The sequence below is a fragment of the Sylvia atricapilla genome, chromosome 3 (genome assembly GCF_009819655.1).
Source record: "Sylvia atricapilla isolate bSylAtr1 chromosome 3, bSylAtr1.pri, whole genome shotgun sequence".
Lineage (NCBI taxonomy): Eukaryota > Metazoa > Chordata > Aves > Passeriformes > Sylviidae > Sylvia > Sylvia atricapilla.
Window position 1 is genome coordinate 54,403,301 of NC_089142.1, and position 27,322 is coordinate 54,430,622.

At 40.9% G+C, this 27,322-nt stretch overlaps 1 protein-coding gene across 1 annotated transcript in view; it reads left to right on the forward strand.

Moving 5' to 3' along the window:
* Window positions 1-4,389: 4,389 nt before the first annotated feature.
* Window positions 4,390-27,322, forward strand: part of TMEM200A (transmembrane protein 200A) — a 55,769-nt gene continuing 32,836 nt past the window's right edge. Inside the window, exon 1 of the mRNA XM_066315378.1 lies at window positions 4,390-4,520. The gene's annotated coding sequence lies outside the window, so the exon portion shown is untranslated. The remainder of the gene's footprint in view (window positions 4,521-27,322) is intronic.

The window sequence follows — 27,322 nt, forward strand, 5'->3', positions numbered from 1 at the left end:
TCATTAAGGCAGAGTTGTGTTTGCAGTTTTGTGTTTATTATTTATTGACTAACAAATAATTTATTATTGCCAAGAAATTCTAGACACTGATTCACTGCTTATAAAGACCATATTCTTGCCAATTACACTGTAAAAAAATGAGTATGAACAAATCCATTAGAACTATGATGGTCTGAAGATTTCTTTTATGCCTTAATCAGAGTTAAAGAGAAAAAATATGTAGACTATTTTTAAAATATGGAAAATAAGGTATGTAAGACAACAGTATCACAGTACAATTCACAGTAAGTCTTAGCAAAAATAAAAACTTATGGCTTCATTTATTTTTACTGTAATGGTCTGGACCTGACTACAGGTCCTTTACCTCTAGTGGGGATCCTTTCAATCTTCAGTTTCATTCCTGTTCCCAATTCAGGGTATTTTACATTTACCTCATTATTACACAGCACAGTCAAGTGTCACAATTTTCAGTGAAATTCGAAGTAGAAATGGATCTGGATCTTAGATCCTGTCCAAAGCTAAAAGAATGCCAGTTTTCTCTTTAATTGGATTAAATTTATGGAAGATACACAGTTTAATCCACCCACTGCCTTGCTTATTACAGTAAATGAATGGCTTTTCATAGCATGAACTGAAAGGTGTAGGTTGGAAGGGAAATTAGTATAATACTGTTAACACTCCAACTTTCAAATAAAAATATTACATCCCTTTCAAAGGGAGAATCTCATTCACGAGGCTAAAATTACTGATTCTTGCTATAATCTCAGAAGTAACCACTTTCATAAATTATGTACTAAAATGTTTGTTTTACTGAGTGTTAGCAATATCAGTGTTGACATTAAATACCTGAAATATTGGTCTTAACATTGACTCTCCAGAGATGTGCAGACGACTGAGATCTGAAGAGCCTTAGGCCTTATTCTCTTCTTTCCTTTCTACTGCAGATTAGGAGCAAATTCCTTAAATCAATGGCTTTACAGTCAGTATAAAACTGTTGTATTTAGGAGAAGGAGCAGACACTACCCATCTCTAAAATGCACTGGTAGAACTTCAGAAGGCTCCAGGCAACACAGGCAAGTAGCAAAACTAAACTTCATCTGCTTGTAAAACACATCTTCCAAATGTCTGTCACTAGGGTGGGAAGCTCTTGTACTATAATCCAAAGAAATGTCCCAAAAATGTGTTGCCCACATTAATATAAATTATCACATTTTTCTACATATAACTTACGGATCATTTCAAAACCCAACAATTATGTGGTTCGCTGTCAGTGGGTTCTGCCCATATAGCAAATGCAAGGGGAAGTCTACCCTAGAGAAGCTTCTCACCTAGGAACAGTACTGAAATCAGTCCTCCAACCTATTCACCCTGTCCCCAAAAGCACACTGGTTCTTTTGTCACTCACCTATGGGTTTCTTTTAGGATGGGCACTGTTTGAGACCATAAATCATCCGAGGATTTATGAGGATGGTTTCTTCATAGCAGCTAGTATGAGGCTAGCTGTTGGGAATTGTGCTGTTGATAAAAAGGGGATGCATTAGATATTGCCAAGCAGTGTTAATTTAAAAGCCAAGGCCTCTTCTGCTTCTCATTCCAGTCCACCAGTGGTGAGGTTGGGGGTGCACAAGGAGCTGGGAGGGGACTGGATATCTAGGATAGCTGACCTCAACTGACCTCATGGAAATCCTATAGTGTATGGCATCATGCTCAGCGTACAGAGCCGGAGGAAGGAAGAAAAGGGCCATGTTCAGAGTAATGGCATCTGTCTTCTCAAGTCACTGCTATGTGTGATGGAGCCCTGCCCTCCTGGAGATGGCTGAACACCTGCCTGCCCATGGGAAGTGGTAAATGAATTCCTTGTTTTGCTTTGCTTGCACACGTGAGTTTTGCTTTACCCATTAAATGTCTTTATCTCAGCCCATGAGTTTTCTCACATTTAGTCTTATGATTCTCTCTGCTGTTGCACCAGGGGAGAGCAAGTGAGTGGCTGTATTGTGTTTAGTTGCCAGCTGGGGTTAAACCACAACAAGGTATATCACCAAAGGTATGGTGATACTCTAACAAGTCCACTGTTGGAGATAGAAGAAAGGTCAGTAGAAAGAACTGAATAGCTTTTTTGCCTTTTAGATTTAAAAGCCCCAGCCCTTCCAGAGATAGTACAAGACAGTACAAGAGTGAAACCACCAGTGTTTCATGTCACATCCCTGGTCAACATTTCACCATCTACTGTCTATTGACAGCACAAGAATGTGAAGTTTCCCTATCTCTTCCATATTGACATTTTCCATAAATTCTAAAGAAAATGGATGGGTTTTTTACTAGTAGAGATATTACATCTACTTAGGATTTGGTCAGCATATATCATCCTTTCATCCATAACCTCTGTGATGCACAGCTGGGTCTTTCAAAACTTGACACCTCTGAAGCACACAACTGTCCTCTGCAGACCTGCCCTCTCACTGGTTGACATGAAATATATGTTATACACAAACCAAATTACAGATCCAGCAATAGCTGAATGAACAGATAGAAATCTGACACTTGAAAGTGATTCTTCACTCATTGAAACAAAACATGCCAAACAGCTGTAAACGCAATGTTTCAAACTTCCGAGGAACTGTGCCAGTCTCTTAGCTACTCTGGAATCGCTGGCATGTGTGTCTCCTTGCTACAATAAGATGATAATGGAGGATGTATTTAATGCAGTAGCCACTGCAACCACCCAGACTACAATCTTTATAAAGCATACACTGAGAATTGACAACACACTGTACAACCACAAAGCAATTGTAGGCAATTATGACTGAAGTACTATTGCAGGATGGATAGTAGCTCCTAAGTCACTGTCTTGAGAAAAGCACTTCCCGAGAAAAAAATTAGATATGCCTATTCCAAGTTCAGTATTTTTCTTCTTTTAGGGAGATGCATTAGGTAGAATTGTGGTAAATAGAATAAAAGGAAACAGCAACATTTAAATCAAATCAACTTCAAAAAAATTGAATAAAACCTGCTATCAGTGAAAACCATGGGCAATGTTTTTATTTTCTCCCCAAAATACATGTTTGACTTATAAATGTGGAGAGCGCCCATGCAGGCTAGAGTCATCCCCTCTCCCAAGCGCATCTGCTGGATTACCTCGCCCCACTGGAAGTTGCGAGCACCAGGCAGATCACCTTTGCCGTCCCTGGCTGGACACGAGAGGTGGGCGGACGGCCTCAAAAAGAAACTCCCCAAAATAAGCGCAAAAATGAAAAGCTGAATCATAGAACGTAATTGCATCCGAGGTAAAGAACCCCCACATTGCGGTGAATCACTCTGCGCTCCCACGGTTTCGGTCCGGCTCCCGCATGGGGTCAGGGAGGGCGGGCACCCCGCTCCACAAGCGGAGGGTCCCCGCTCCCCTCTGCACCGTCAGGAAAGACCGACCCCCGCCGGGAAAGGCCGATTCCCACGGGAAGACCCCAAGCTCGCCCGCCGCACCGTGAGCGGCCCCCCGCGCCCCCGGCGGTGACTCCTCCCCCGCGGCCGCGGCCCCGAGCCCGCCGGGGCGGAACCGGGCGGCTACAAATGCGCGGCTCCGGCGGGGCTCCGGCAGAGCGGGGAGCTCCCGCAGAGGAGCTGCTCCGGCCGGCGGGTCCCGGGAGGAGCGGGGCGCGGCTGCCCGCGCTCTCCCTCGGGGAGCAGGCAAACTTCCCCGGGCGCAGGAGGCAGAGAAGGAGCCGCGTCCCGGTCCCGCGGTTCAGCCTGCCCCTTCGCCCAGCGGCCGTCCCGTCCCGGGCACTGCCGCTGCCTGCTGAGCGCCCCTTGGGCTGGTCCCGCCTGCCTCCCGTCGCCGCGACCGGCAACGGGCCCGCCTCCGCCTCGTCCCGTGGGGAGCGGAGGGAAACCAGGGGGTCATTTCCATGGAGATGGGGCCGCAGCCGCGAGGTTTCAGAGTGAAACTTTGCCGCGGGCGGGCGACGGGGGCCGACCCCAGGCGGCGCTGAGCGGAGCGGTCGGGCCGGCTGTGAGAGCGGGGTCCGTCTCCTGCCGTCTCCCCGGCAGCGCCGCCGGGGCCGAGCGCCCCCCGGGCACCCTGCTGAACCGCCGGGAAAGTTTTGCGCCGCGGAGCCGCCGCCCGCCCACGCCCCCCTGGGCGGCAGCTTGGCGGCCGCTCCCCCGCGACGGCTCCCGCGGAGCGCTGCCATGGCACCCGCCCGTCGCCGCGGGGCGAGCAGGGGGAGGCCGCCTCCGGCTGGCCGTGCGCTGGCGGCGGCGGGGGGGCGCGCAGCCCCCGGGCGGCGGGCGTCCTCCTCCGGGCGGCAGTGACCGCCCCGGCCCCGCTCCTGCCTGCTCGCCATGCCTGCCCCCGCCCGCCTCTCGCCGAGCACGGTGCCGGGGAAGGGCGAGGGGAGCCGCCGCCCTGTCACTCCCTGAGCCAGCCGCCGCCTCACCGGAGAAGCCCCGTGTCTGACGGGCGCGGCGCGGCTCCCCAGCTCGCTGCGCCGGGAGGGCTGCGGGCACCGCGCACCTCCGCACAGGTAAGCGGCGCGGAGAGCGAGGGTGAGTCTGGTCGGGGTCTGCCCTGGCCCCCGAACTTCAGCCCGCCCGCAGGCGTCGCCTCTCCCCGGAGTGGAGGGGCTGCGCTCTGCCCGTTCCTGCCGGCGGTGCCTGGGGGCACCGGGCGACTCGCCCCTGCCCTCGGCGGCGAGGGGCAGGGAGGGAGCGGCACGGGTGGGTGGCTTTTTCCCTGTTAGAAATGGACTTTCTGCCTCCCGAACGGAGCGGGCTGGCGTGCCGGCGGCTGCCGCGCTCCGCGCAGCTGCTACACACCCTCTTTTGTCTGCGCTTGGTCCGAAATACTTTAGCGCTGCCGTCTCCTGCCCCGCCGGTCGGGATCCCGGCTCGGCCCTGCCCCGCCGGGGGCTGCGCCTCCCGTGCCGCTCCTGACCCGGCGAGTTGCCCCGTCGCCTTTATTGTCACAGGAGCTGGGATTTCCTTAACCTTTGTTTGCCGGGAAAATGGTGGTGTGCTGGTTATCTGGAAGGATGAGAGACAGATGGGGATGACAAGGGGGTTGCCCTCTTCCCTTGCGTGCGAGCGTAACTCAGTGCTAGATAAATCCCTCACCGGGTAGACATAAGCTTACTGGTGAGGCAGACTTCGAAACAAAAGTACTGCGAGCAGCTCGGGTGCATGACAGATACTCCTGATATTCTACTAGCATAAACATTGTTAGTGTTTGCGCTTGAATTCAATACGCGTGCAGCTGTTGTGCCGATCTGGAATTGCAGTAGCTGTATCTGCTTAACACTTAATACTCTTTTGTATCCAGTAGTTATGAAAAATGAGTTTTATTGTTCAGAGGCAGAGGTATTCCTTTAGTGTAGCATTCTGTGTAACACAAACTACGAAATAACCTGTAGCGATGTAGTGGACTTGCACTTCATAATGCTCTTAGGACATGAGGACTATATTGCTCAATAAAATTCTGTCAGTCGAGGTTTCTCTGGCTTACGTTGATGCTAGATCAATACACTAGCAACTCTTCTGTTATTTTTCTCTAAGTAGATGGTGCAAACAGTTCATGTGATGGAAGCCAAGTGTCCAGATAGGAAGAAGAATTGCTGAGTTTTTTTCTCCTTGCTTTTAGTAGTTTTGGTACTGCTTTGTAGAAAGTGTGAAAAAAGCCCTCCCCAACATTTAAGCCAGAAGATTATATTTCCATTGTATGTAACTGAAGTTCCTTAATGATGAAGCTAAAGGGTCATTCAAGTTTGGAATGGTTCACTGTACTTTGGTTGCCAGGAAATGTACTTCTAGCTAAATACTTTTTAGAAGGTAATTGCTAGATAATTTTTAGTAATTCAAAACATGAGTTACAATTAGATGTTTTTTCCTGAAAATAGAAAAACACTCTCGTGCATAAAGATATGAGGTGCTTAACTAGTAATCTGGGAAATAAAATCATATATAATTTATATTTTGTTGGCATAGAAACACTTTATTTGTTGCTCCTTGGTTGGATTGCAACAATGATTCAAATGCAAGTTGGACTACTAGTGTATCCATTTAGCATGCTAGAATTATTTTATTCTGTGTACAAAAATGGTTTTGCCCCATATAACCTCACTGGAATTCCTTTTTATTGAAGCTCTGTAATCAGATTATAAAAAGGTTGTTTGAATCTAGTCCTGTGAAGTGTGGAACTTAACAAGGAACTGAAAAGTTTGCTCACTCTCAAGCAAGTATGCAGCTCCAACTTCCATCCCAAATGATCACCCAAGGTCTGAGTTCACTGCACCCAGCAGTAGGTCTTGGCAACTTCAGTGGTACTCTTTCTTGTCTTAACTGCGCTACTGGACCTTTCCTGGGCCAAGCCCTCTCTCTGTGTATGCTGCCTTTACTTCCCTGAATGCTGGGCCTATGACACAAAACACCTGTGCTGAGTGCAGGTGCTCACCTCAGCCACATCTCATGGGTTGTATACTCTCTGTTGGCTCTCACCTCTCGGGGGTGAAAGGGGAAAATGCAAAGTGAAAGTTGGTTAAGGAGTAAAGTACATCAATGCAACAGCAGAAGGAGACTGCTGCTTCTTGTGTTTTGTTCAGTGTATTTTAGGAACCAGAAGTCTGAAATGCTGAAAATCAGTGAAAACTCCCACTAAAATTACTGAAACCAGACAACCAGACAAAGTTATGAGTAGTTGAGTAGTTTCCTTTTTTTTTTTTTTTTTTTTTTTTTTTTTTTTTAATTGGCAGTAGAATCCTGTCAGTCTTGTCTGTAATGGTGGTAGGAAATGTAGTAGAAAGGGAACTCTGTGTCCTAGCTAGTGATGATGATTTGTGCTTTATAAACAGATCAGTTGTGCTTTATAAACAGATCAGTTACTTGTGATCTACATGTTTGATTGCATGATACTGGAACAGAGAGGCAGTTGGAAATAATTTTCTAGTGTGCAAGATAGGATTAATGTAGGAAGACGTGTGAAACATCAAGGCATAGGTGTCTCATGCCAGTTTAGACATGTTAACATGTTCCACATCTCTGTATGAGGCTGGTAAACAGAGTCTAAGGAGAACACTTCTGAAAAGGCAGCTGAAAACCTTAGCAATCTTCTACCTTAGAAACCAGTAGAATGCTATTGTTTGTATTACAGTTCTATGTAAAAGCCTTTAAGAAGACCGATGTATTCTCTGAAGCCTGGTTAAAAATTCTGATGCTGCATTATGATGAATATGGGAAGAAATCTCTTACTGTCAGGATTTAGGGAGGTCTATTCTCAGTGTCCATTTATCAGCAGAATCTTTGTATTGCTTTCTCAACTGCTAACTGCCTTTCAGTATCTCAAAGGTACTAAGAAACAGTTGAGGAGTTAAAAATCTTTTTAGAGAAGTTGCATACACCCTCCAAGCCTACTAGATGTAAATGGAAATTGCAAGTAGTGCTTGAGTTAGTGCTCTAGTTTTAGTGAGTGTGTTAGTTGTACAATAAAAATACTGTAAGGAAAAGTTTGTGGGTTTCTTCTTTATGGGTAAAACCCAGTAAGAACCTACATTCTCAGAGATCGTGTAGGTTAAGTGGAGTGTTGATTGCATGGAAGGGTGAAATGCTGACAACACAATTGAGTTAAACTACTGAGCAGATGTTTTACGCTGCTGTTGTTCTGCCCACTAGTTTTACTAGCTCCTTAGTGTCCACCATTTGTGGAGTGTGTGAGAATAAGCACTGTTCTAAACTTTCATGCTGAAGCTCCAGTCTAGCTCTAAAGCAAGATGTTGCTACTGTATTCCATCATTAACTATTTCCATGTCAGAAAATTCAGTGCCAGGTGCTGTAACTGCTTTCCTAATATATGTAACTGTTCTCCTAATAGGTGAATCTTGCCAGAGGCAGCCGAAGTGATCTGGTGACATAGCTTAGTACTGAAACACTGGCATTATATAGATCTTAGTGTGAATGAAATTACATTTTCTTTCCTGAACTTTCTTATATGATCAGTGATTTTAAACTACATGATTCATAGATGCCTTTTAAAAATCAAGGTTTTCCTTTCTTTGCACAGCTAGCCAAATGGGATTGATAACCTGTAGTACAGAGCTACTTGAAGCTTTTTATCTGCAGCAGTGGCAGAGCATGTTTGTCATGGTTTTAAAATGATTCTTTGTCCAGAAGACCTGAGAAAGAAGGATATTTTATCCTCAGTCATTTCCTCCATCCATCAGTGTTTATAGTTGGGGAAAGTTATTACTCCTTTCTGTGCATGTTTAGTACCTAAAAAAGTGTGACAGCGTGGTGTAAAGCCACCTAATCAAAACTAGGCATCTGAGGAGCATTGCAAATGAGATGTAATGGTACAGCAGAGATTTTCAGGAAAAACAGACTTGTGGAAAATAAAGCAATAAGCTACCTTTTTTGGTATAAACATTCTGAAAAATCTTATGTGAAATGTAAATGATTTTCACTTTACTCTTGTGTCTGTCTATATCAACACTTTGTTATCAAGGAATCAGACTTATATATACGATGAGAATTGTTCCTTTGGTTGTAAGTGTGACCAGTTTTTTCTAATTGAAATAAGTAGAAATAAGGAGATATTTCTTTAAATGGTCTTAATTTTTTTCTCATTAAGCTGAATGCTTAAGCTCTTACTGAATGAGGAAAAACCAGGATTTGGTCTCTTTAATGAAGAATGTTTTAGATATACACAATAATAAATCAGATTTTTAAAATCTTGAGAGATGTAAAATATAGCAGAGGTTACTTTTCATAGGAACTAGTTTAAAGACAAAGTAGAAGGAAAGAGGAAAAATTCCTTTTTATTTGAGTTTGTTTTTTCTAGTTACTGTTTCACACATACAGTTGGGCTGAGCATCCCAGTGTTGTAGTTTTAGAACCCATTGATAAAATATGCAGAAATTTGAGTCAGTTGAAACTGCGTTCATGCTGGCTGTGAAATGGGAAGGACATGTCAGTAAAGCATTGATACAGCTGGGTGCTAATAGCCTATCAGTTCTGACAATTGGTTAATTTCACAAAATTCTTTAAGTAGTAGAGGTTTCTGCTTTGATACCTAGAAATCTGTAGCATTAGCTCAGAGAGTGAATGTGATATCAAGACAAGTTTTTTAGAGCTTTTCGATCTAGTTATACTTCCTTTTCCTACTAAAGGGGAAATTCCAAAAGTAATTTTAAATTCTGTTGATTTAAACCACTATAAAAGCACATTAATTAGAAGCCTGTAATAAGTGTCACTTATTATGCTGAATTTGGTGTCACAGTGGTAACAGTAATATAGGGTTTTTTTCACATTCTCCATCTGAATGTGTCTGAATAAATCGCTCTGCTTATCGTAATCAGTTGCACATTGTTGAAGAATGAGTTTGTAGCTAGTTAATTTTATCGCTTCCATTTTGCCATGTATTAAATGAGAAGAAGTGCTATTATTTGTCCATCCATCTGGTATAAAATTGTCACTCAAAATCCTGGAGTTTTCTCTTTCCTTTGGGTAATTCAAAGTAACAAAGGCATGTCACATGCGTGATGTACGTGTGAGATGTGCAACTTTATTCCTTCATAAAGAGGGATGAAAGCAGCCTTGTGTGTTGGGGCAGCATTTTACTGCAGCAAACAAGCTTTCCCAAGGGTTGTTCCTTGGAGCACACAGGATGTACATAACAGCTGCTCTAGTTGCTGTCTTTTGTATGATCTTGTGCTAGACAAACTTGCTGCATAAGGTGTGAGGCAGCTCTCCCTTTGGAAAAAGGATGCACTCTGCAAGTGTGCTTTCTAGAGATGGATGTCATGGTAGGGTCAGCTGAATAAACCTGGTACAGTTTGAGATTTGGCAGAGGTGTGCTTCTTGCTATAAATTACTGTGTATTTAACAGTTGGCTTGTTTCACCTGAGGTGTGACTTATTTTTGTAGGAGGAAGTTAGATGACAGAAAACAGATAGGAAAAAAACCCCCAAAAAACAACAAACCCAAGGAAGAAAGCAGAAGAGGGAGAGGGGAAACAACAAGCAAAACACAAAATGGAAGTATTGAAGGTAGAAAAAATGTGAAGGCAGAAAAAGGATGAGATGTAGTAAGTTGCATTTCTAAAGAGAAATTATGCTACGTCCAATGTTATAAATGAAAAGAAACTTGAATAATGGAGATAAGAATAAAAGATATGGTGATATTTCTTTTTTGAAGCCTCTCATGGAAAATCAGACTGGAAAATGAAGAGATTAATTATTGTCTTGCTGAGATGCATTTTAAATGGACTGTCTTTATTGTGTAGTAAGTGAAATATTCTGCAGAAATGATGTTAAACACTTCTTCCAGAAGATACACTGTAGGTAAATCAGTTCAGACAGACATAAGAAAGGGAAGGGAGCTATGAAGGATAGTTTGCTTACACAGATAGAAACTGCATTTTGAGTACTTGAAAGTTGGGTGAACTGTTGTTTTCATTTTCAAGCAGACTAATACTCTAAACCCAAAAGTGAAAAGTTATCACCATGTTGATCTGTGTAATTTGTCATTGTCTCACAGAAGACCAATGAGCACAGTAAGCACAATGAGAACATCCTTCAAACACTGGATAATTAACTGGTGTTTATTGTGAACCCTTAGCTACCCTACTTGCACTGATTTTTTTTTTTTTTCTATGTTTTTGCTATATCTGTGTAAAAGAAACTAATGTAGCCAAGATGTGTTTTCTGGCCATGAAGTCAGCCAGAGTGGGTGTTAAACTGTCTTTGAGATGGTCATATCCAAATTGACTGTTTAGAATGAGCTTCTGGACTAAGTGCCTGAGAGGGTATACTAGCTGACCTTGACCATGAATGTCCCTGGCATCCTTGTGGTAGTGTGAAAGAGACATGATGGGTCCTACCACCTGGGCCTGTGCCTAGGGACTCCAGCCAGTACTGAGCACGAGATCCATGACTTGTTAGAATGTTTTTCCATCTCAGTTGGAACTATCTTACTGCAAAGATCCTAATATACACAGATTTTTAAATAGAATTAGTATGTTAAAAGCTATGTTTGGAAGACATTGTCTGCTCTAATTATATAAAAAGAAATATAATGTCAGATTGCTATCACACTAGCAACTACTAATATGGGAAATGGAATTTGGGACATTGTTTAGATACACAGAATTTGTGGACTTGGTGGAACAACATCCTGGGACACCAAGAGAGTGGCCACCTTGTGGCAAAGAAGGCCAACAGATCCTGGGGTGCATTAGGAAGAGCATTGCCAGCAGGACGAGAGAGATGATGCTGCCCCTCTACTCAGCCCTAGTGAGGCCTGGTGGGCAGTGGTGTGTCCAGTTCTGGGATCCTCAGTGCTGGAGAGACATGAAGCCGCTGGAGCAGGTCCAGCCAAGGGCTGTGAGGATGACGGGGGACTGGAGCATCTTTCTTATGAGGAAAGGCAGATGGGGCTGGGTGTGTTCAGCCTTGAGAAGAGATGACTGGAAGGGGTCTTCATCAATGTGTATAAATGTCTAAAGGGTGGTGCCAAGAGGATGGAACTAGACTCTGCTTGGTGATGCAAACCACTAGGATGAGAGGCAGTGGGCAGAAACTGATGCAGAGGAAGTTCCGTCTGAATATGAGGAACAATTTCTTTGTTGTGCAGTGACTGTGCACTGGAGCAGGTTTCCCAGAGGGAGTGGGGAGTCTTCCTCACTGGAGATATTGAAGAACTGTCTGGACCCAATCTGATGCCATGTTCTCCTGTCTGAGAAAGGCGGTTGGACTGGTTGACCTACCATGGTTGCTTCCAACTTCACTGATACTGTGACCATACTCCCAAATGGATTACAAGAGATTTGCCAAACAAGCACAAAATAAATGTCTAGCTGACAGTTTTTTAATGTCAATTTTATTTTTTTTTGCCTTCTAATAATAGCATGTACAAATATGGCTAGCAGATATTTATAATAAACATCCAGAGGCCTGACAGACTCCTCTTGGGAAGTCGTGTCTTGCCTGTTAATAGTTCATAGACTTAGAGCAGTAGAATCACTTTGCATTAATTCAGTGCCAAAGTGCTTTCCCCAAACCCTTCCTATGACCCCTACAAAGTATTTGCTTTGCTCTTTGCCAGGAAGACATTTCTTCTCAAATTGCTTTGCAGACGCCTGTTCTGAATTTATTGCCATTCTTTTGCTAATTCAATACTATTCTCCTAGGACGTGGCCTCATTAACTGGTGCCCATGGTGGAATATCTGCATACATTGCTGGAACATAGTTCAAGAGACTATATTATATTAGAAAGACACGGGTCCAATCCAAGCCTGCAACCAGTATGCATACCAATTAAATTATACACAGAAGCATTTACTGATTAAGGACAAGCAACGCTGTGTTTTGCAGAATGCCAATTTGTAATTTTTTTTTAATTGTCCTACTGGTTGTACAGTTGAAACGATAAAAGAGGTTATAGCTGAGACTGTAGTTATTTTTTATTTAAGTTCATAATCTTGTGTGCTTTTAAATTGTTAGTTTGGTGTTTGATTGTTTTTTCCCTGTGAAATTTGGAGATTATGGCTAGATGGCATTATGTATATTATATAATTCCTATAAAAATGTAAGATTATCACAAAATCAGATTTAGACTATGAGAGGCTGGGCCCAGATGAAGTAGTATAGCTTTCTGTTAATGTTTTGTTGTGCAGCTCTTAAAGCATGCAAGTGTGTGATTATAGGTTAAGAGAAATTTCTCCACTGAAAGGGTTGTCAAGCATTGTAACAGGCTGCCAAGGGAAGTGTTTGAGTCACCATCCCTGGAGGTGCTCAAAAAGCATGTCGATGGTAGCATGTAGAGACATGGTTTAGTACTGGACTTGGAAATCAGTACTAAGGTAACAGTTGGACTCCTGGTCTCTGCATTCTTTTCCAATCTAAATGATTCTATGACTTCATGACATGTGACTGTTGTGGTTTTTCCTACTTTCTCCAAAGAATTTTGGGAATACCTAATCTTTGCTTTTCCCACCATTTTTATCAGCATGGATGTTGCCAAGTATTTACCCTGTGTTAAGGAAGGCAAACTCCAAAGGAAGAACATGGAGCTGAGAATAGTCTTTGTGAGCCTTAGTCTCTGCAGTCCTTCCACATCCAGAGTTTAGACCTAGACTTAAGGAAATCTCTTTATCTCTTTTATAAAATATTCTAATTGTTACTACGAAAAATTTGATTCTGAGTAAGGTTTGGCATCTTGGTTTTCAGGTTTGTGCATAGGAGGTAATTTTCAGCTGAGAATATTGAGTGCTTGGGAAATAGGCCTAACACATTGCTTAAAACTCCTTAAAAAGTCAAGATCAGCATCACCCTCAGGTTAAATATGGCTTTGTTAAACCTTGTGACTGAAGAGATGGGCTTCAGAATTCAATTTGGAGCTTTTTTCCTTAATCCAGCTATTCTCACAGTTGAAGAAGCGTTTACTGGGGAAATGGAGAGGAGAAAGAAAAAGGAAAATATGAAAGCTCTGCTACAGCAGACTATGAATTCAGCTGGGGAAAGTGAGAGAATCTAGTTAAACCAGTTGAGAAGGCTCTTGGAGAGGGTGCTGATGTTATGGAAATTTGGATTCCAAGACTTTTCTGATGAGTCATGTGCTCTGAAATTAGTTGAGAATGTTGCCTTTCCGACAGTAAGACTGTGCTTGGGAATACCCGTATTTCCAAAAGTATGTGGCTGAAACTCTTTTAGGACTCAGAGGCTTGTGGCTTCTCAGGTTAACCTGAAGCTTGGAGGTCTGGGTAATGTTTACTATGTGGATTCTTTGATTGCTTTTTTATTAGTAGTCTCAAGGTTGTGCCTAATCACCTACATTTGATTCAGCTAGAGATATTCAGTAGCTGTGTGCTGTAGCTGAAAACTCACACAAACTGACACAGTTTATTATACTTTGGTAAAAAATTGTAGGTAAACAACTCTAGGTAAATTCTGATTCCTTGGCAATTGCAGAACTGTGAATATAAATGGTATTAATGAAGGCAGAATGTAGATAGCTGGATAGGTCAGTAGTACAGCAACAACCACAAACATCAGTTATTCTATAGCAACAAGACTATAATTTTTGCAAATAGGATCTTAGTCGAGTAGTAGGGAGGCTCTTATGTGAGTGACTGAAGAAGTGGGTCTTACATAGTATGGCCAGAAGTATGTGTGGCATTAATATCATAACAGTGCTTTCCTTCATGTCTTTCAGTAATCCAGAAGGAAGGATGAGGCCAAGTGTTTGCATTTGCCTAGGTTAGCAATTTAGAACAGAAAAAATATGGTAGGAATAAAACTCAGGTCTTCAGCAGTGACAGCAGAATCTTTGAGAGAGCAGTTAAAGGGCCAAAGGGGTCAGATCTATTGTGCCTGCTGTTCTCCAGAGGTTTGTAGCTTTAGAGCTCTTTGCAAGCACTCAGCTTAAAACAACTCTTCAACAACTGCACTGCTCTGAAAGATTGTCCTTAGCATGGTCATATGCATGTTTGTACTGCATCTTGTCCTCCTTTTCACCATGTTTCTGCCTTTTAGACTGTGATGTATTATGGCTGATGTGCTGTGGGGAGTGTATCCTGGAAAGGATGTTCCAGCCACGCTCCAGCCCACACATGCTGATTCACAATATGGAAGGTAGACAGGGGTTTACAGAAACAGGTATTCACAGAGGTTGCTAAGATAAGCATGAGGTTCAGGTCTTCAAATTTTTTTTTATCTTGATCTTGAGGTAGTTTCTTTTTTCAAAAGCTGAGATTTTGAGCATGTAATCACATGGACCTTGAAGTGAAGGTACTGGGCAGGTTTCTACAATTCCTGTACTTAAAATCTCTTTTTGATAGGAAATTACCTTCTCAGACAGCAACATCAGTGAGAGGATGAGGCAGAAAATGTCTTCAGATCCTACTTCATACATTTCTTACTGTGTTAGACGCAGTGAGGTTTTCCTTAAAAATACAATGTGAGATTTGGTCAAAACAGTAGAAATGGTTAAAAAGCCATTTAAAATCACTTTCACATACGTCACATATAAAACCATATGTCTGTGATTAAACAAGCTCATTGTGTGCAAAAGTTAGGGGATGACTGTTGCTGAGCATAACTTGCTTTAAACAGGTTTTTCAGAAGGATTATCAGTCATCATGATCAGACTGGAAACAGAAAATATGAGCCACAGCAGAGATCTGAAAAACAGAGGAATGCTCCTGGATTCCATCAAAACACAAAAGGTTATACAACTTCATTTTACAGCTTTGGGAGAAGGATAAAACCGAAGTTGATGAATGGCTTGTATTAATAATTTTATATTTGGCTTGTGTTTTAGTTTTCAAGATACTTTATTGTAAAACTTTTTAATTATTCATTCTTGATATGGATTTTGTTTGTTTTTACAGACAGACTACATATTTGTAGTGCAGCAACTCTACATTCTGTCTGGATAGCTCTTGAAGAAGGAGCATGGAAAAAGCATGGCTATGTAGACAATCTAGTATTACATTATTTGAATGTTTGTTTGAATCTAATGTGGCTCTTTTTGCTGATATGACAGTAATTTCTGTTTTTCTCAAGCAAACCTGCCTTTTCCGTATATGAGTTTCTATGTATGTTTGTGTGTGGGTGTGTGTATAGATATATCTATATATAGGGACAAGACTGGGGAATTTGTGCAACTATTGCTCCTCTCTTCATTAAAAAAAATGAAATTTTTTTTCATATGATTTGCTTCATATGGAGGCTTTAGGCCCTATTTTTTTGTTTGCTTCAAAGAATTAACTGCAGAAACACCTTAATACTGTAGCCCTACTTTATGATGTGAACCCAAGCCACTCCTGTATTGTATAGATGTAGACAAGATACCAGAGTGTAGTAAAACATGTAACAATCTCATGTGTGTTAGATGTAAGGTGTGATAATTGCTGACCTACTCTGCTCCTCTGTGAAATATTTCTTTAAATCCTTCAGGTTTTTTGTGTCCATGTAATGCTCTCTTTGTAGTGTAGGAGATCTCTCCTATCCTCCTTTGCTTCACATCTCCTGTTTTGCTGTTTCCTACATCAGAGCAGCGAGTGCTTCAGGAATCAAATGGTAATCCAGCTTTGCTCATATCTAGGGTTCACACAGCTAGGAGTTGCATACTGGACCACTGAATGATTCCTTCAAAGCTAATTTTTAGAGTTGTATAAATTAAACAGGACAGCAAAGACGTAAGAATTTGGATTCTCTGCTATTGTTATATTTTGCATCAGTATAAATCCCTAATTTTAATGAAAGTTTTTAATATATGTCACAAAACTGGTGGAGGGTTAGATATTACAGATTGAGTACTGGATGATGACAGTCAAAAATTGTCTTTTCTTGCTGTGAGCTCAAGAACACTGTAAAAAGATTGAATTATTCTTGTTTGGTTACTGTTGCTCTGGTAGAGCCTGGCTATGTGAAGTTACAGGCAGATTTCTGATGTATATCAACGAAGTTAGGATGTCATTCAGTATGTTAGGTAGTCATGGGCCTATTGCTGGTTCCTACATGGCCCAAAAATGTCAAAAATGTTTTCTGTGAATTATGCCTTTATTACACAAGCGAGCCAAAACAGCAGCTAGAAGTGTTTTAGTTCAAAGCCATGACAATCAGTTTCTGCTAATAAGCTGCCATCCTGGGAAACCCCCAAAGCCTTCTAGAGTGTGCTTTCTGCAAAGATGATATTTTAGTTTATCTAAGCCATGTTAAGGTGGTATTTTTTTGTTGTTATTGTCTTAATGTGCCTGAACATACGCTTTTATCAGCTGGATTTTAAAGTGTCTGTGTTCCAAATTTCTAAATGATAAGAGTAACATGCCTGAAGTAGAATGATCTTTGGAAATTCAGATTTGGAAAAAGATTTTTTTTTCAATCTAATTCCTTTTTTGATAATAGAATATTATGAACCATATGATAGGTTAATTAAAGTTAGCAAAGATATGAAGAAGATGTGTGGTTTTCTTATTAGTGATATTCAAACTCTTAGTAGGAACATAATGGGTAATATGTCTCTTCCAATCCAGGAGAAACACTTTATAGAGAACTTTTAGAAATGCCTTAACACAGGTCATGAATATTTTCTGTGGCCAGAAAATTTCAAGAGGTGACATGTTCATTCTGGAAAAAAAAAGAGAGACAATTCATGAAAGCCCATATACCTCATTTCAAAAATAGTAGTAAAATTTCAGTAACCTTTACAAGCCCCATGTGCTTGAGCAGTTCAGATTGGAGGTATAGAAAGGATTTTTATATATGTATATGTTGAGAACTTGCTTTCTTCCTTAGGGTTCTGCAACCCCGTTTCCTGGGGTTGGAAATGCTAATTTTCTGTGATCTGACCTGCTGCTTTGTATGACATAAGGCTGCGAGAGTAAGAGGTCTGTGCTTAATAAAGCTCCTCTCAGAATACACTCTGATTGCTATTGGCTGCATTTTGGAGGAAACCTGTTTACTTCTCTCAGCAGTATTCATTGATCCAGAAGAAAACCTTCCTCCCAGGTTCAGATGTGAAAAGAAGTGACTGAGTGTGCACGCTTCCATTGACACACAGTCACTGGGGACTTAACTGCCAGGCTGAGGTCTTCATTTTCTCTGCCACAGGTCAGAGTTTCAGCAGCTGCCAAGGCAAATTTGGGCTTGCTGTGAATATTGGTGTTTGTGATTCATTAGGCCTAAAGTGTCTTGTATGAAAAGGGATAAGAGCAGCCAGTTACTAAAGTGGTGTAAAAGCTGTTGCATTCCTGTGCTGGACAGTTTGTACTGTTGCTGTAGTTGAGATGTCAGTATTAAATCTGTAGTGTATTTCTGAGCTGTTTCAAACGCAGAGTTGTACACCTGAAATTTATACAACAGTATCTAGAAATAATACATTCAGATTGTGGTTATCTTCTTGTGGAAGCACAGGCATAAGAATCTTGTCAATGAGGAGTTTGTTCCTGGCTTTGCCAGAGTTGGCCTATGACTTTGGACAGCTTGTCTGACCCTGCCTTCCCAGAAATGCATAGAAACCTTGTTCCCATGTTATTTTCATCCCTTTTAAGAATACGATCTTTAGCGTCTTTTCCTTCAATTTGCCTAGCTGCAAAATGGGGATATTTCTATAGGGAGTTTGCCATTCTTTCACACCCATGAGGATTTTTCGAGACATTTGAATAACGGGTGCTATGTAAAATCAAATCAGTTTTATATGCCATGAGTGGAAAGAGCCCTGTGAATGTTGGTACCTGAGCTGAGTCATTAATCCTAGAAGATGTCATGTACCAAAATGTATTGGAAATCAAAATATTGAAACTGCAAATAAAATAACAATCTAAATTGGAAATATTTTTAACAGTGAAAAGAATGAATTTAAGTATCTTCTAAGAGCGAGATTGTGTCTGTTAAAATCAAGACTATCTTTCTGAAATAAGTAATTCATGGAGGAGTTATAGACTTGATGTAGAAATCAGAATTGAATTTCCTTGCTTATGTATGCAGAAGAAAATGATCCTTTCTGGCCTAAAATATCCATGCATATACATATTTTTTTTGGCTGAACACTCAGTCATAAGTTTGTGGCTAAATAGTACGTTTCTCTAGAGGGATTTAAATTCCATAAAACATATTATTTTGAACTGTTTAATGTAAGCTTGTTATGTAGACAAACATAATGGCCCAGCTGTTTACTTTCGGCAGCCCTTTCCAACTGCATGGATAAGCACATGTTGGAGATACTGTGGTTCTCCAGCATGCACCTCTTTGGATAAAGTTTATATTGCACATGCTCAACTTAGTGAATGAAACCAATCTGTCCTAAATAGAAGCAAAATTCTATGGACACTTCATGCCTCTAATGCACTGTTTGTGTTTGGCAGAAGTAGGGTTGGTGTTGGTAAGCCTGTCAAACAAAATCCAGTACCTTTGGTGATGCCTGAGCTAATACGGCATGGGACATGATGTTCTACTGGATGTGTGCTTCAGATATTTCCATGCAGGTTGGGATAATTGACACAAAACAAGGAAGTACAGGGGCAGCTGTCATGCCATGAGTTGTAACAAGCAAGCTTTATTGTGTAATTGACATACAAGCAGTTTGGTAGTATTCGTCATCATTTGAAGAAAGACTTGAGTCTTGTGTCTTACGCGATATGTATCGATATGTATCATACCTATATCATTTCAGCATTTTCAGAACCGTTTCTCGGTTGAAGTAACAGTCTTTCTTTTGTCTTCCTTTGAAGTTTATAGGAAAATCAATGCAAATTGTATATGTGATCTAACTTTGGAGTTCGTGGTGGAGGTTTTTTTCAGCCTACGTTATTCCGTAGTTCTGTGATTTAAGCATATGTGATTTTGGTTTATATGCATGTAAGAATGAGTCTAAACACTTCACGGCTGGGTAGTTGGACAGAGATGGATGGATGAATACACAAATAAGAGTTTGGGCAATTCTAGATGTGAAGCAGTCTTGAGACACCTTTACTGACTATGGAGATGAGGTTCACTGTCTGTCTAACACTTCTGTGAAGGTTGTGACTTCTGCCCTGTTGAATTCCCTGCCTGAATTCTTGGTTGTGCATTGGCTCAGCAGTTGATCAGGAAAGCCTGCGACTTACTTCTGGGAACTGAAGGAAAAACAGCTGAAAGCTTGATATTCCTTTTTTTGTCTCAAAATATCTTCTTTGTGGAAGATAATTTTTTTCATTACCAGTGTTGCCTAATATTGGAAGAAGTTCATCAGGGCAACTTTCCAATAGATTTTTGACAGATGGAGCATTATGTGTGACCTTGGTATTAATTCTGTGTCCTAGTTTGACTCCTGACTGTCTGGAGACATCTGCCAGTAAGAGGCAATAATTAACTGCTTGTGTTGTTTAGAAAATGGTACTGGTCAGAAAAACAGTTGGTTGCTAGTGCTGGAGCCATTGTATGACTAATTGTCAGGCCAACTTTGAACAAAGTAAACCCGTGATTAAATATTTAAGGATATATTTTATCATCATGGTATTTAGTGACAGCGCTTTTGGGTGGCAAGGTCCTGTATTTTCATGAGATTTTGGGGACGAGTCTGAGTGGGAAGACAGGGAGACACTCTCTCTACTATGGGGCTACATGAGAAGTTTGTCCTGGAGCGGATGATGGCACATGCAGGACTGTCCGAAAGGATGCTCTTTCTTTCCCTGGGAAAATTGCCCTTTTTGCCAGCTAGCACCTTGGATATCTCTGTTCCTGGAAGGACACCCAAAAGGAAGAAGTGTCACTGTAAAACTGCCTCTTCTCTTCCTTACAGGCAACTCCTGTTGGCTGAGTCTGTTACTCTTGTCCACTGTTAAGCCTCAAGTGTGACATTTGGAGATTGTGTCCAAGGAACTAATGAGGAGAAATCATTAGGACATTATGACATTTGTGTTTTGTTCTTGGTGAGGTGTTGACTGCCCTACTGGTAGACCTGAGAGAAGGAAGGTTAAATATGCCATTTTTTTCCAAACAGAAATCAAATAGATGAAAATGTGATCTGGCTAACTAAGAATGAAATACAATTTTTAAACATACTTAATGCCTCTAGTATCTCATGCAAATGCTATCTCAAACAGTGTGAGGAGGAATGCATATTTCATAAGCAAAATGATGCTTTGGCTATTTTAAAAAAGATGGTAAAAATTACCAGACACACTATTGATGGAGAAATTGCTTTGACTTGTTTGTGGGATAAATAACAAGTTGAACAAGTTTGCACTAGCACCTACTGAGAATACTATAGAGAATTGTGTTGCCTGTGTGTTTGCAAAGTTAGACCAAAAATATGGGTAAGGTTTCTTACTTCGTTCACATGTCAACCTATGATGTGGTGGTCTCAAAAAGTCATCGAGAGTTTGACTGTTAATTTCAGTGGAACCAAGATTTCATATGCATAATTTAATAGCATAAATATCTTGTTTGTTCTAAAATTCTGATTTACTACCCAAAACTCTTGGACTTTTGTATTTGCAGAGTCTAGAACTGGGCTCAAAGTCTGATTTTCATGATTTAATATGAGTAAACTTTGTAATTGCCTGGATTCATAACTTAATATGATTGTGCAGTTCTTTCTGACTTACTCTTTTTTACAAGCAAAATCATTTATATTAGAAAGATTGACAGAATATTATGTGAAACAGTGAGAATTATCTCCATTCTTAAATATATGGTGTCTTGGTTAGTAATGGAGAACTGAGGTGGTAGTCTGCAAAATCTGTATTGCATAAAGAAAGGGTTTGTGATATATTTTTCTTTAAATGGTATTTTACAGTTTTGCACAGAATAGATTGTTATTGGTGAACCAGTTTTTGGTGAAGTTTTCACAAAAACATCACATACAGTTTTATAAAATGCCTAAGCTATTAAATTCTGACAAAATTACAAGGAAGAATTAACCAGTCACTTGGTTATTTTTTTTTTAACTTGGCATTTTAAATGGAATTTGGAAAAGGAAACTATTTCCTTGCAATGATACAAAATACCCTGTATCACAGGAAAGAAGAGAGGCAGGGCCATTTAGAATAATACTCTTGTAAATTTTTGTGGTATGTGACAGAATCAGCTGGAGCTGCTGGACCAGGTTCTGTCAAGCCATCGTGATTCATTCTTGCATGCAGTTTTATGTGTTATAAATTGCAGACTCAGGTCACCTTTTAAAGCAGAATATTTGGAAATAATTTAGATCTACAGCTATCTAGTTAGTTTGAAATTTCATCTTTCCTGCAAACCAAAGGTGTCAGTGCAGAGTGAGGTACAAGAAAAATACTGAAGAAGCCCGGTATCTTTGGGGGATAATCTTGAAAAATATCAGTAGGGAATATACAAGAATTACCAAAGAATGACAGATTTTCATAGCCGTTTCTTCATTATAATGCTTAGGGAAGGAGAGGTGAGTCATACTCTGGATCCATTTTATTTTTCAGTGAACTATGGGAGGTTTCATTCTGCTCAGTTTGACTTTAACTGCAAAAGCCCTTCATCTGGAGTGTATCTGACTGTAGTGATCATTAGCAATGATTGTATTTTAAATTGAGATGCTGATGGCAGAGGAAGTGGGAGATTTTGCAAAAAGGGTATCAAGCAGCCTTAATATGCAGACATACAAGTTTTTCACAGTGATTAAATATATATACATTCATGGTCTACCTTCCTGTAGATTTCCCAGAAATCTTAAGAATTTATATTATAGCACATGATTTAAATATTTTGGCAGTTGTATAGTCTAGTCCATCATTTCTCTGCTAGTGAATGACAAGTCTTCACAGTCAGAAGTATTTTGACTCAGTACACTTCCCCAAAATCTAATGGAAATGATTTGTTGTCAAATCATTACAAAATAGTAAGTGGTCTGCAGTGGACCTTTCTTAAAAATCTTCCTCTAGAACTGTGTATCTCATATTCCAATTAATCATATGTGTTCAAACTGAGCACTGTCAGCCACACACACAGAGTTATGCTAAAAGATAACTCTGTTTGAATGAATGTGGAGAAAAAAGAAACATTGGCTCTCAAAATGCGAGGACAGACGTGAGGACTAATTTTCTGTTGTACTTTCCCTGGGATGCAGCTTCCTCATACAAACGGCAATCCTTGGTACCAAAGCCTGGAGGGCAGGGCTATTAGTTTTCATGAGAGCCCTTCAGCTACTAAAGAGCTGTTCAACACAAAGTTGATTGTATCTGCACATTGCAGTGTCAGAGATTGTGTTACCTGCTTAACCAGCACCATGCCATCTGGGAAAAACAGCACCTCTGCAAAAAAAAAATAGAAAAGTGATGTTGCATCCGAGGCAGCAGGATGTGCTCCTTTGCTTTCACGGCCCAAGCAGGCACCATTGCACAGTGCTTGTTTTGGATTTTATAGCCTGTAGCTCAGAGTTCAGTTTACAGCACTTGTTTGCATGGTGTTAGTATGCCCAGTGGCTGCAATTCTGGCTGATCATAAAAGGGGAAGAAACTCTTTGTGGTCTGCACAAAAGATTGAGTGTCTGTTCAAAGGCTGGACAACAGAGAGTATCCAGTGATTGTTGTTAAAATGCTGTTAATGTTGTAAAAGCAAACACTTAATAATACATGCTGGATTTATCTGGAAGCCTTCTTGTTTTATCTAAAAGTAATAATTTTGTCACTTTTTATTTGCTGAAAGCTCCACATGCACTGGCTATTACTACAGCTGTACTAATATACAGGTGCACTATCCATTAGTACGTGTATACTGAACAAAAAATACATTTTATTTCTTTATACTTCTCTAAAATGTATACACTATGCACTTGCACACATTAATGAACTTAACAAGAAGTTCAGCTTCTTGATGATTTAAAGTTACTGATTATTATGATTTATCATTACCAAAAATCTATCCAGTGCTGTGCTAAGTAAAACTCTCAAAGTCTTGGAACAAATGAGTGACCTATGAAATAAAAGAGGAAGAGAAGTATAGAGAGCTAAGGAAATCAGTGAGAATCTGAAGTGAGTTAGTATTTTCATACAATCCTTATTCTCCCTGTAAAGTAGTCTTGTTTTACTTGGTTGCATTTTTTCAATGTGATCTACTTTATACTGAACACACATAGATTCAGTCCTTGCTTTATCGTAAGGTTGCTTTGGATAAAGCCTTTGTTGTCACTCTGAAACAGTTTTTGAAGGAAGATGAGGCAATGATAGGCATTATCTGTAGATGTCAGAATATTATTCTGATAGTCAACATCTTAGAGTGACTTTGATAAAACATGAGTTTTCCTGGTTCCTCTCCGGAAGTGAGGAAATAACCAACCTTGTTATTCAGACATGAGCACGTATGGTAACATACTGACAAGTCATCTACCGCAGAAAGACCAGGTGTTGTTTCAGGAGAACACTGGGAGCAAGCCAAAATAAGGCTTTTAGAGTACAGAAGCATATGACAGGCCTAGATTAAAAAGATATTCAGAGAAAATATTTTTCTCTGTGGTCATACTTAACTGCTGTCATCTTGGTGAGCATGGTAATACACTGGTGAATGCCCCTTTCAATTAATTTTAATATGAACAACTCCTCAGGATAATTGATGCACTGCAATAGAACATTAAAACCTAGGGGAAGTTTAGGGGAGTGAGGGTAATATTACATTTGCTGGAAGCATATACACAGGTGTCCCTGCAGGAAAGAAGAGGCTTGTTCTCTACAGTCAGCAGTTGGGTGAAGGCAAAGGCAATTTTTAAATTGAACTTAGTAGGAAAATGGGTACACACAGGCAGGGAAAATTAGTACACTAAAGGAGTAACAGGAGAATTACTGAGCTCCCTGGTGCCCGGTGACAGGACCTGAGGGAATGGCCTGAAGCTGTGTCAGGGGAGGTTTAGGTTAGATATCAAGAAAAGGTTCTTCACCTAGAGGATGACTGGGGGTGATAACAGGCTGCTCAGGGCAGTGGTCACAGCACCAAGCCTGACAGAGCTCAAGAAGTGTTTGGACAATGCTCTCAGGCATAGAGTGTGATTTTTAGGGATGGTGCTGTGCAGGGCCAGGAGTTGCAGTCAGTGATCCTCATGGGGCCCTTCCAACTCTGCATATTCTATGAATACGTGATTCTCTTTTGAGATGTGGACTACTGTGTTTTATTTTTATAGTCTGATGCTGAAAGGAGCTCATAGGTGCTGGTTTTACTGTGTATGTAAGAAATTTTACACAGCAGGATTATTAGTATTATAAAAATAATTTTTCCACTTTTTGGCCACGTGTCTCCTATTAATTCCTTATGGTTAGTCAAAGTGTCAACCCCAGAAATAAACTAAAATATGAGCTTAGAAAATCATACCGATTACATGTTTCTTTGATAAGCAAAACCATATGAAATTACACATATGATTAGATCTGCCAGTCTCTGTGGAATAACAATTTTTCCCTAACTGCCGAGCTGCAAAATGAAAAGCTATGGTACTCTAGCCTCAGCTCTGCAATTTTTTGCCAGTTTTAGCAGCCATTTTTCACATAAAAAAATCACACTGATTTTAATGGAGAGAATTCCAGGATTTAGGTGCATTAAAGGCGTTTTATTTCTGAACAAATTCTCCATCCAGCTTGTGAGATTATAATGTTATTTTGCATACAAAGTGCAATAACTCTGATGAATTTGCTGTAAAATTGTTGTGATTCTAAAATTAAGAAAATACACATAAGCAGATGTTTACAAATCAGGCTGTCTATAGAAGTTTATGCTAAGTTTATAAACATAAAGCATACTTCTGTCACTATAGCAATAACAATTTAAGTCCCCATAAATCCTGTGGGTAAATTAAAATGACTCTCTTACTTTTTAAGGTTATAAAAAGATCAGTGTTTTCAAGTTCCACAATAATGATGATCATATTGTTTAATAAGCCAATTTAATGCTGAAGCATGAATGTTTGAGAATGAAAAAACAAGATCTGATCTCCTAAAATTTAACAACACCTCCAAAGACTCCTAAGCATATAAATAGTAAACCACAGCAGCAATCATCTTGAATGGCAGCAAGGCACACATCAAGAATTACTGAGAAAAAAAATAGTTCTGAATTCCATATGACATTCTGATCCCACTTAAACTGATGGTAACCTCCTGTTGCTTGAACTTAAGATTTAACCTTTTTGTCTTGTTACGTGCTTTCAAAACAAATAAGCATTCAAATGTCTAATTGATAAGACAAGTGACATGAAAATTATGCAGAGCATGGGGAAATAGAGGTGAAGCATAGGCAGAAAACCTGGAGAAGAAAGTTAATGCTAGTTGATGACTTCCATACCTCTTCATTTCCAACCTTTTTTCTCAACTAAAGATTAGTTAATGTAACACTCCTATAACTAGGAAGCTAAACAAAGTATGGGCTTAGCTTCATTTTTGTGGCATGCTTTTACTTACCACTCTCTCTCTGCTTGGAGGGAGAAGATAGGTTGCTTTTGTATTTTATTCCATAATACTCAGCAGTCTTCCAGAAACAGTGAATGTAATTTTTTTTTTTTTCTTAATGGGAAGCTGGTAGTTTGGGTCATGTAAAGAAGGACTGTTACTTAGGAAATGTTCATTTGACTGTAGTATTGCAGGCTGTCTATACATCAGCTTTAAGCAAGCAGTTACAGGATGTTAATGAGCAGCTGTTTCATCCAGCAGCTCCAGAGCCTGACAGGTTTTTCTGGCTGCTGGAGCCCAGCCTGAGGCACCCTAAAACCTAGAGCTTTCCTTCCCAGATGATGGACACGGCAGCCGCTTTCCTATTAAGAGGTTCGACCAGTAGCAAGGCTAAACGGGTACCCCAGAGACACACACACAGACAGAGGACGTGGCTGCTCAGGCTGCCAGAGACAGGGCACTGTCTGCAGCAACATCCACACACACTTTAAGGAGTGATGCTACAGCCGGCTTTCCTTCCTCCTCTTTGACTGGTAAGGATTGATACTCAATAGTGAAAGTACACACACTGTTATGAATCCCTCAACTGTTGGTATGGCCCCTCAGCCCACCCAACACTCCTGCCTGGATCCCCTTGCCCACCCCATGGTTCTGTGCTCACCAGCTGCTCCAGCTGGGTGATTGTTGCAAACAGTCCCACAGGTACTCCACACTTTTGGATCCTCAAAAATACCAACATGAACTCTGCTCATCTCCTGCCTCTGCAAGGTCCCAGGGCCACTCACTGGCTAGTCCAGTTAGAGATTTTTAGGTGAATGCACTGGCATACCTCATGCATACCTCCTAGTTTCTTAATGGCCCATCAGTTAGCATCTGGAGATTTTTGGCAGAGTTTATGTCCCTGTGTTTTTGTTTATCACTTCCCCTCTCAGATCACTATCCCCTTGAAGAAGTCCTTGATTGGATAAAATTAATGAAGTTGATACTTCCACATGCCCTGCACAAACAGGCTGTGGTGTTGGTGGCAGTGACAGCTTGAGCTCTGTAATCTGTTCTTAACCTACCCAAAGGCTGGGCAGGCATCTGGCTAGCTAGACAGCGTTCCTGGCCTCTGACCCCAGTTCAGTGGCAGGTTTTGCAGTGGTGGTGTAAGATGTTAGTCCTGCAGCTGTCCATCCCCGTGCTTGCCAAAGGCTTCCCTCCATTTCGGAACAGCAGGTGTGAACACATGATAACTCCTTGGTTGCGACAGGTCATATTTTAGCATATAAGCATAAGTCACTAATGAAGTGTTTGCATGTTCCATTGCAGCTTGCAGTAACTTTGGCCCTGGCACATCCGATTCTCCTGTTCCACCAGGGCAAGACTGAACTGAGAAGTTTTGGAGTTGGATGCAGCAGGGCAAAGCATACTTCCCTTGGTGGCAGCACTCAACCCTGCTGAGCTGGAGCTGGAACATCTTA